Genomic DNA, 10,088 nt, shown 5'->3' with positions numbered 1-10,088 from the left:
TTAAATTTTATGAATGCTATTCAAAAGATGTTTGCTCAATTTTTTTGGAGTATTCATATAGTTGGAAAAAGTAGGCATTGGGTTAGATGGAATTCTTTATGCCTAGCTAAAGATGAAGGTGGATTAGGATTCAAGATGCGTCAGTGGCCCTGTTTGATATGGAGCAATTATATGAATAATAGGTATTGTAGGAACAATCATCCTAATGAAGCGATGTGGAAGACAGGAAATGGATCATAGGTTTGTAAGAAAATGCTTCAGGCAAGGAACTTGATAGAATATCAGATTTTATGGAAGATCAAAGATGGAGAAGCTAGTTTATGGTTTGATAATTGGATTAGATATGGAAATTTAATGCCATATCTAATCAGAGTAGAGAATGGGATCCCAGATTTCAGAAAGTAAAATACCTAGTGAGTGATATTGGCTGGAATGAACACTTGATAGATTAGGTGGTGAGTCATGATGTCAATGATATGATCATTAGCAAAATATAGTCTTCAAGAAGAAGTAAGGGAGCTGATAAACCTATTTGTATGTTGGAATCTACAGGGGAATTTACTGTAAGGTTAGCGTGGCAGTATGTCAGACAGAGAGAATCAAAGAGCAATATATTTAACTGCATTTGGATAAAATGATTACCTTTCAAAATGGCATTTCTAATGTGGAGGATTTGGAAAGGAAAGGTTCCATTAGATGAATATTTAAGGAGATAGGGTATGTAGGGTCCTACTAGGTATTGCTGTTGCACTAATCTAGAGCAAGAAACTATTGCACATATGTTTCTAAAGTCTTCACATACTAATAGAACTGGGTCCAATTTTGCTTATTTTAAAGGTATTGCAGTAAATGGAGTGAGTGTCAGGAAAGCCATACTTCCTTGGTAAAATGTGCAGAGTAAAAAAGGAACACAAGCATATTATATGGCAGTCCCAAGCATGATTATATGGGAATTGTGGAAAAGAAGGAATTCTATTAAGCATGAAGGAAGAGTTATTTCAATGCATAAATTAATATACAATGTTAATTGGAGCATTGGTATGTTAATAAAAGTGAGAAGACCGGCTCAAAAATATCCTATATCCTGGCTAGATATTGTGACAGCATTAGAGTAGAGTAAAACCAGAATGAAGATCACTATAATACTATAGAGATTTACTGAAGAGGGTTGGTTGAAATACTACACTGGTGGAGCATCTAGAGGCAACCCAGGGGTGATTCGTTATGTATTTTGCCTAAGAGATACTAAGGGAGATCTAATCTATGCCCAAGGAGCTAAAATTGAGGATACACCTAATGTGGAGGAAGAAATATTAGCCATCTTACAAGAAGTAAGGCATTGCAGTATTTCAAGTTATGATAGAATAATATTTCAAACAGACTTACTACTTGTGCAGAAGATAATCAATAAAGAGTGGGCATGTCTATGGTATCTAAAAAATTATGTTGAGAAGATATGCAGATTAATAAGCAATAAGCACATATAGGCACAACATATACTGAGGGAGGGTAACCAATTAGCAAAACATCTAGCAAATCATGCGATTGATAAAAGAGAGTTCATATTTACAAGATTTCCACAACTACAGACCAAAGGAAAAGGAATATTAAACAGTGACAAACTACAGTGTCCTTACATAAGGATTTCACCATTCAATGGGTAAGAGGGATGTTCAGGCTAAAACATTAAGTGAGCATAACAATATGTACAAAAATACAGTCACAAAAGATGTACAAATTCATGTAGCCTATTCTATTACAGCCAGCAAAAAAGACTCGCAGTGTAAAGAGAGGGTTTTATCAGATCTTCAAAAGAAACACCTGAAGAGATACACCTAGAACAACCATATATGGACCTAATCTTCTTATTATTTCTCTCTCATCAAGGGCTATAGAAACCAGTATAATACTCATATCTTGAAACGAAGAACATGGATGAAAAGAAAAGGAAAAGAAAGAGGTTTACCTATATGTTTATGCACTTTTAGGGGTCAAAACCCTTCAATCAAGCACCAAAAAACTTTGGATATTCCCAACAATCGGAGGACACAGCTGGGAAAACAGAAATCGATTACTAAAGAGTTGAAAATGGTGGTTGGACTAATGGAAAAGGGAGAGGACTACTTACTTCTAATAGCTGATATACGATCTAGTTTACTACATGGCCATGGGAAAGAATTAATGATCCACAACATCTTCAAAAGGAAGCTCAGGTTCATCAGTGGAGTTGGAAACATTTTTAGCTGGAGCTCAAGCGGCAGATGAGATTAGGAAACAAAACCTAATGTTTAAGGGTGTATGTAATGAACAAGACAGGTCGGGTCAGTGATTTGGATCGATTAGGAATGGGCCTATCTTGTTTTTGTTTTCTCAGTATTACTTTTGGCATTAAGTTAATGTGTAGGGACGATTTGTAAAAACTATTTCTTGTATTTTTTTCTATTAATTAATAAAATCCCAAAATTTAAACCAAAAAAAACATATTCAAACCACCATTATAATATGAAAACCATAAGTAAAAAATGGGAAAACATAAAACAACCAATAATAATAGAAACCCCCAACATATAATCTAAAACCAAAAACCATATCACCATTATGCCATGAAAACCATTCATGAATGTAATGCCCCAAAAATACACCCTGGGCGTCTCATAGTGCTTATAGTCCTTAGGGACCACAAGCTAACCTATGACTGATATCTGCTGTGAGCATTGAATAATAATACTAAAATAAATATGAAATTAAGTTGAATTGCCTTAAGGTTTAAAATCTGAATACTCATAAATAATAACATCTGGTAGAAACCTTTAAAAACTAAACACTGTCTAAACTGGTCTAGTATGAAAGCCTCTACTAGAACTGTCTGAATATGGAGTTGATGGGATAAGCCCCCAACTAACTTAACCTACTAAACTACTGATAAACTAAAATACTAAAATTAAAGCACATCCTCGATAGATAAGGACTCACTACTAAATCTATGACTGTTGACTGGATCTGCTAAAGCGCGATTGGGAACCTAAGTGTCGAAACCTATAATATAAGACATCATAGCACAAATAAACAGTATGTGCCAATATATGGAATGTATTGGTATGCAAGATTTGGTAAGGCTGAATGCAAAGTTTTATATGCATGAACAGTAACTGACTAAATGATATAGAGTAACTAAATTTGAGAGCACATGGATAACTGAAGTTACTGTAAATACTGAGTATGTAATACTATTTATATATATATACTATAACTGAGCTTTTTTGAAGCTATGTACTGAGTTCTGATAACTAAGTAACTGGTATCTGAATTTACTTATAACTGAATTACTGATACTGAGTGACTATGTCTGACAGTCCTGATTCTATAGAACCAAACTAAATTCTAAACTGAGACTCAAACTAACTATAGGAGGTAATCATCTAACCAACATGCCCCAAATCTAAGTGGATAAGGGTCCATCCTGTAACCCAGTTGGTAGGGTGCTAATATCGTGCCAGGGGTATTAACACTGGAAAACCAGGATGCCAAGCCTAACTAATGAGTGACACCTGGGAGGAGCCAAGCCTAATCTTATGGGTGACCCCTGGGAGGTAGTGAAGCCTAGTCTGACGGGTGACTCCTCATCATGCACTGGCTATGTAGTTCTGTAGTACAAGGACTACTACAAATGACTCTGTCTCTCAGACAGCGATTTCGTCATCCCTACACTCACTCGGTGCTAAATCCTACTCCCAACTGAAAGACATAATACTGAGTATACGAAACTGGACTGGACTGATACTAAGTTTTTTGAGTTTTCCTAAGTTCTATAACTGATTGAATTCTACTAAGTTTTGTAGTTGACTAAATTTTATTGATCATGACATAACTGATACTATTATGTAACTGACACTGGCTCAAGGTAAACATCTAGATTATTAGGTATTAAATACCCCAGGACTCGATAGCAAAAAAACAATGATATAACATAATCATAAAGGTATAACAATACTTGCTTGCTAACAATGCACTCATTTAGACATTTGTCAAATACTTGATATACATGAACTTGTACATGAATGGGATCACATAATAACATGTCATGCTTTTACTAGTCAATTCACATAAGCATTTCACCAAACACTTGTAGTGCATAAGCTTGTACATGATTGGGACCACATAATAACATGTCAGGATTCCACTATTTATTTCACATAGGCTATTTAGCAAACACTTGGGGAGAATGGATTATTTTTATGATTATGGACAATACATGAACATTAAGATACATTAATTAATTTGTAAATTCAAGGGTTTATCAAGATAATCACATATTCATCACACATGCTATTCAATTTTCATGAAACATATAATTAAATCATGGATTGAAACCCAACTAATATCATGAACATGAATTCAATCTAATTCAAATATGCAAATAATGAATCTGAGATCTTTTATGTTTAAAAGGGGTTCTTGGACATCATAGGTGAAAGAAAACCATGAATGGATACCTAAAATACCTGAGAAGAAGAGTTCTTGAAGGTTCTTGGAGGATTTCTTGAGATTGACCCTGATTCTTGAAGCTAGGGTTTTTACCTCTTGAGAGAGAACGTTTTAAATCTTGAGAAAACTGAGTGAATAATGCGATATTATGTTATTTAGGGTATAAATCTCATGTTTAGGATGGTTAGTGATTTTGAGAATTGACGAAACAGCCCCTAAAATTAAATAATGAAAGCTAAAAATCCCAATTTTTCACCCCAGCATGACACGGCACAATCGCGTCGGCTCACTGGAAAGTGGACAACTGGGAATTGGGTTAGTGGCATGATGCAGCGCCATCGTGGTGCCTCATTGGATTGGAAACTTAGCCTTGGAGCAATGCGCCATTATTGTTGAGCAATGCTGGAAAACTAACAATTAGGAAATTGGTTGGTGGCGGTACATGGTGGTATCTCATTGGCTCTCTGGAAAATGACAATTTCCATTTGGGCTGCCTTTGCAACCCGCTGAAGTACCAGGTGGTACACTATTTTACAAAATGGCTCTAACTCTTCGCCCGGGTATCGAATTTGAGTAAATTTTATATCGTTGGAAGGCTGATTGAATTTCCTACACATCGGCAAGCTCTAAACTAGAAAATACTAAGTATTTCAAAAAATTTACGTTGGATAAATCATGCAATGAGAATTAATTTTTTTGAGGAAAATATGGAGTATTACAATATCTTTCCCTTGGGACCATAAGTCCTCGAATGAGACTGATTAAGATGAGGAGCAGTAATAAACTGAGCTTACACACTGAACATGCATATCTGATGCATGGAATACATGACTTAAGATACTGATATGCTGAGATTTCATACAGAACATGCATCTCTAATTCATGAGTACATGGTTGCACTGATTCATGAATGCCTAACTAAATACGCAATGGTAATAGATACCAAGATTGTACCTGCAACTGGACATAGAATAAAGTAAGGCTAAGGAAGACTAATACCTTAAGCTAAGAATACTGATAAACCTGAGATTATTTACCGAACATACATGAATGGGAATATGAGAACATGACTGAGTCTGAAACATGATACATGAACTGAATATTGTGAACTGAACTGATTTTCTTAAATGCATGCCATGCCATGGGAATGGTCATACGATTGAGATTAGAACGAGAGAGTCGACTTATGAGTACCCGTTACTTAAGCTGGATCTTATTAGATGAAGAGAGAATATAAGGTTTAGGACATTAAAGCTTGGGGGTTATAGTACGTCTCCCCTTTGGGACATTATGTCTCCCGAAAGAATGCTGAATTGGCTGGGATTCTGAGGAAAACTGAGATAATACACAGGTCACCTATGAATTGAATTGTGACTGAATATCTGGGATCTGAAACTGAGGCATTATACATGAGCTGTGCTGAATTCCTAACTACTAATATGATCAATCTTGCAATGGGCTTATTCAGGAGACTTCGAGTTGGGCGACTGGGTGGAAAGATGGAAAACCATATGAACTTATCTGCCTGATAGCTAAACTGGATTCTTGGATTTTCGGACTAACTCATACTGAAAACTTATACTCAACAGAAGCATTTCTTGATACTTTTTCTATAAAGTTCTACTGACTTTAAGGCGCAAGGAGATCTTGATGTGGTCTGAAAAAAACATCTGAATAAGAATTCACCACTTGGCTAAAATTCTAAGATATGGACACTAATAACTCTACTAATGAGGTTTATGCTAGACTAAATTCTCCCACTATGTTCAAGCCTACTCAAATCTTTGAAATGCATTTAGCCACTTACACTTCAACATGATAGTCAAGCGTATCTTCATAACTGTAGCCTTGTGTAAAACTATCATGCAACAATCTTTTCTTAACATAAAACATTTATTCTCTCCCTTCTAAGAAATTTCCTATCACTACATCATTTAATAAGGAGAGTTCACTTAATGTTAACATGAGGGCCTGAAGCATGAATTGACACTATACTAAACTTGATACTTAACTGAGCCTGAGGAATAGAATATCAACCTCATGGATTTATGAAGAGATCTAGACTGAGGATATACATGACATAAATTTGAATTTAACTAATCATTAAGAGTAGAGCATAAGTCATGGAAACTGAGCACGCTGTAAGGAATGAGTACATGAGTCATGAGCTGCATGACCTAAGTTTGGAGTTTCTATACTCATGGAATATGATTCATAATACTGAGGAAACTGGAACTCCTTATACTAGAAACTGTAAATGTACATGATTTTTGACAATTTGCACGAATAGGAACTATGATCATAGAGCTGGCATGTAAGGCATAAGTAAATATTGGGATAGCTGAAATGCAAAACATTGCACTGAGGTAAGGACGGGTTGGGCATCAACCTCTCCCAATACTTCTATACACATACTAGCATTACTACTAAAATCTAAAAGTCTGACTTGGTTACTTGTTCTACCATCTCCCCCTTAGCTTAAAGTCATTATTCAAAGTTTGTGAACTCCTTAATAAACTCTAAATCAAGCTAAGACCACTTTACTCTAGAGTCTAAGATATGACAATGCTCATAAATACTAAACTCATTCTGAAGGACTACTCTTGATAATGTAAGGTCCACTGCTAGTACTTCTTTTTGATACATGATTCTTTGCTTTCTATTGCCCTAATAATCATCATATAGGAACCTTAATACTGACTAACTTAGAATTCTCAAATTCTCTTTCTACTAGTTCAACCTAGAGATTCAAACTTAAATCAACTGAAATTGAGGTACTACCTTCTCATTCAAGGACTGGTTCATTATGAAACTGAAATGGAATGACTCTATTACTGAAATTAACTGAAGGAATTTTCTGAAATACTATAATCGAGCAATTTTTGTATACTTGTCTGGCCGAAATAGATTTACCTACTGAGGTAAGAATTAAGTAAGGTTTTGTTAAGATTTTTAGTTTGACTTTAAGTTGACTTCTATGCAAGGAGTTACAAAAGACAGAGAAGCTCCTGGATCTAATAAGGCATAAATATGTAAATGAAATATCTGTAACATACCAGTAACCACATAAGGAGAACTTTCCTAATCTTGTCTGGACTGAAGTGCATAAGGCCTATTTGGTGTTCCCCACTGGTGGCACTGGAAGTGGCACCGTGCTGGTACGGGCGATCTAACTGAGCTGAAGGATGGTTGGACTGACCCTATTGGCGCAAATCCCTTCCACTATGAGCCATTACTTTACACTCCCACATCCTGTGTCCTAGCTTACCATATCCAAAACATACATCACTACCAGCCCTACATGTACCTAGGTGATTTCAACCACATTCATTGCAAAGAGAATGGGTACGACCACTGCTCATACTACCCTGGGTTTTGAGCCTGGTGCCTTATCTCGACTATCATTCCTTAACTTTAGTACTGGCGCACTAGCTGAGGATGGATCTGGAACTGAAGACTTTGGAAAAACTGGGAATGGTTACCGCCCTCTGACTTGGACTGATTGAAATTGAAACTACTTATTCTAGATCTCTTGTTCTCTCTCTCGTTCTTCTTAAGGTTCTGCTCCTCAATCTGTTAAGCATGGACCATAAGTTTAGCTATGTCCATCTCCTTAGTCAACATCGCAGTTCTACACTCCTTAACCACACTATCTGATACCTAGATATGAACTTGCTCATTCTGGACCTACTGTCTTTTACTACTTGGGAAGCATACCTGGATAACTGGATAAACTTAAGGGAATAATCTTTCACACTTATAATACCCTACCTTAGATTGATGAACTCTAACATCTTGGCTTTTCTCAGCTCTAAGGGAAAAAATCTATCTAGAAAAGCAGTAGCAAACTCTGCCTACTCTACGGCTCTACATCTTTACCCCTGTCTACCATTCACTGCTTAAACCATGTATGAACTATATCTTGTAATGGATAGGAACCTAACTCATCACTCTTACTCGAAGTAACTCCCATGATATCTGTGACTTTCTAAACCTGATCGAGGAACTCCTATGGATCCTCTTATGACTTAGATCCCGAGAATAGGGGAAGATTTATTTGAGTCCAATGTCGAATCCTGGCTGCAACAATGTTAGCCACTGGGTTGGTCAGAATAGCAGTTGGTCGTTCATTTTGAGCTACTACGGAATTAGCTAGAGTAGTGAATGCAACTCTAAATTCTGCATGAGAGACATGCTCGTCCAGGGATCTATCTGAATGGGCTGAAGTGCTGACTAATTCCTAGTTCTTCTTCTGTTTGACTTTATGCGAGGCATGTTCTGTAAATGGAAGGAAGAAAAGAATTAGACTAAGAATTTAACTTGAGATTATGATCACTAGCACAATATGAATTCTGGAAGAAGGGAAACTTTTCCTTAAACATCTCATAGCCTCCTGTCCATTAGTTTGGCGTGCTACATACCAATGCACAACGCTCTACTAGATACAACTTTCAGACTCCCTAGGACTCTGTTGAACCTTAGACTTTGATACAAAGTTTGTGATGCCCCGAGAGTACACCTTGGGCATCACACAGTGCTTATAATCCCAAGGAACCACAAGCTAAGCCATGACTGATATTTGCTATGAGAACTGAATAATAATACTGAAATAAATATGGAATTAAGCTGAATTGCCATAAGGTTTAAAATCTAAATACTGATAAATAATAACATCTAGTAGAAACATCTGAAAACTAAATACTATTTGAACTGGTCTAGTATAAAAGCCTCTAACTGAACAGTTTAAATATGGAGTTGATGGGATAAGCCCTGTACTAACTCCCACTACTTAACTACTAATAAACTGAAATACTGAAATAAAAGCACATCCTCGATAGGTAATGACTCACTACTAAATCTGCGACTACTGACTGGATCTACCTAAGCACGGTGCATCCGAACCTATGATATGACATCATGGTGCATAAAAGAGTATGCATCAGTATATGGAATCTACTGATATACTAGATGATGTAAGGTTGAATGCAAGGGGTCATATGCATGAACAATAACTGACTGAATGATATAGAGTAATAGAATATGAGAGTACATGGCTAACTAAAGCTACTATAAGTACTGAGTATATAAACAATGCATATATGTATAGTATAACTGAGCTAAGTACTGAGTTCTGATAATTGAGTAACTAATATCTGAAGTTACTGATAATGGAATTACTGATACTGAGTGACTGTGTCTGACAGTCCTGATTCTGTAGAAATGAATTGAATTCTAAACTGAGACTGAAACTGACACTATGGGAGGTAATCATCTAACCGACATGCCCCAAATCTAAGCTGATAGGGGTCCAACCTATGACCCTAGTTGGAAGGGAGATAATATCGTTCCACGGGCACTATCACTAGAAAACTAGGATGCAAAGCCTAACTGATGGGTGACACCTGGGCGGAGCCAAGCCTAATCTAACGGGTGACCCCTGTGAGGTACTCAAGCCTAGTCTGACGGGTGACTTCTCATCCTGTGCTGGCTACACAGTTCTGGAGTTCAAGGACTGCTACTAACGAATCTACCTATCTGACGGGAAAGCCATCATCCCTACACTCGCTCGGTTCTATATCCTACTCCTAACTAAAAGACACAAA

The 10,088-nt window shown here is 36.7% G+C and overlaps 1 long non-coding RNA gene across 3 annotated transcripts in view; it reads right to left on the bottom strand.

Annotated features, from left to right (window-relative positions):
- Positions 1-2,341, bottom strand: part of LOC124888000 — a 55,296-nt gene extending 52,955 nt beyond the window's left edge. Inside the window, exons 1-2 of one of the 3 annotated variants that reach the window (XR_007045811.1) lie at positions 2,129-2,341; positions 1,967-2,052 (exon numbers count right to left, since the gene is read on the bottom strand). This is a non-coding gene — a long non-coding RNA (uncharacterized LOC124888000). The remainder of the gene's footprint in view (positions 1-1,966; positions 2,053-2,128) is intronic. The other 2 variants (XR_007045810.1, XR_007045809.1) reach the window with 2 other exon arrangements.
- Between the last annotated feature and the right edge of the window lie 7,747 nt (positions 2,342-10,088).

The sequence above is a fragment of the Capsicum annuum genome, chromosome 10, assembly GCF_002878395.1.
Source record: "Capsicum annuum cultivar UCD-10X-F1 chromosome 10, UCD10Xv1.1, whole genome shotgun sequence".
NCBI classification, from domain to species: domain Eukaryota; kingdom Viridiplantae; phylum Streptophyta; class Magnoliopsida; order Solanales; family Solanaceae; genus Capsicum; species Capsicum annuum.
Note: the sequence above shows the minus strand (reverse complement) of the source record. Positions and strands in the feature narration are given on the sequence as shown.